The sequence below is a fragment of the Myotis brandtii genome, unplaced genomic scaffold (genome assembly GCF_000412655.1).
Source record: "Myotis brandtii unplaced genomic scaffold, ASM41265v1 scaffold1026, whole genome shotgun sequence".
NCBI classification, from domain to species: domain Eukaryota; kingdom Metazoa; phylum Chordata; class Mammalia; order Chiroptera; family Vespertilionidae; genus Myotis; species Myotis brandtii.
Genome location: NW_005353435.1, coordinates 865788 through 866806, shown reverse-complemented (window position 1 = coordinate 866806; position 1019 = coordinate 865788).

Sequence of the window (1019 nt, the reverse complement as noted above, 5' to 3'; positions counted from 1 at the left end):
CCTTCATTTATTTCTTCCCTCAAGGACCGAATCTGTTTGTCTGAATCACGTACAATCACAGGATCGAAGAGACTTGAGCCTGGACGCATGTTTTCTGTCGCCTTCATTCCCTGGAAGGCCCTGCAGGTCGGCCTCTCCTTCCCGAAGGCCCCTCCCTCTCCCTTCAGCCACCGATGGCGAGTCGATGCTGCAGAATGAGCGATCCCCGCGGGCCTGTCTCCCTAGATGGTTTGTTTAGGAGCAAACAGTGATTCCCTCTTCCTGTGCAATCTGCCGTGAGGATGTCAGGATCCTAGCAAGTTCTGTCCGAAGCTACGGCCGGGAGGAGGGGGCGGACAGTAAGAGAAAGGACTTATGGGACAACATCTCAGAGTTCAGACCAGGGTCACAGAGACCTCAGTCACACTACACGGCAGACTCTTTTTTAATATGTTTTTATTGATCTCAGAGAGGAAGGGAGAGGGAGAGAGAGAGAGAGAAACATCCCTGATGAGAGAGAATCACTGATCGGCTGCCTCCTGCACGCCCCACACTGGGGATCGAGCCCGCAACCCGGGCACGTGCCCTGACCGGGAATAGAACTGTGACCTCCTGGTTTGTAGGTCAACACTCAACCCCTGAGCCACACCGCCAGGGCCACACACCTGTACTATTTGTAAGTGTACACACAGTTCAGTGGTAGGACGTGCCTTCACCTTGTTGGGTGACCATCTCCACATCCACCTGCAGAACTTCTTCACCTTGTAAAACTGAAACTCTGTCCCGTTAACCAGTACCTCCTCATTTCCCCTTCCCCCGGGCCCTGGAGACCACAATTCTACTTTCTGTGTCCGTGAATTTGACTATTCTCAGAACCTCGTAGGGGTGAAACCACAGCACATGTGTCCCCTTGTGATTGGCTTATTTCGCTTAAGAATAAAGTCTTCAGCCTAACCGGTTTGGCTCAGTGGATAGAGCGTCGGCCTGCGGACTCAAGGGTCCCAGGTTCGATTCCGGTCAAGGGCATGTACCTTGGTTGC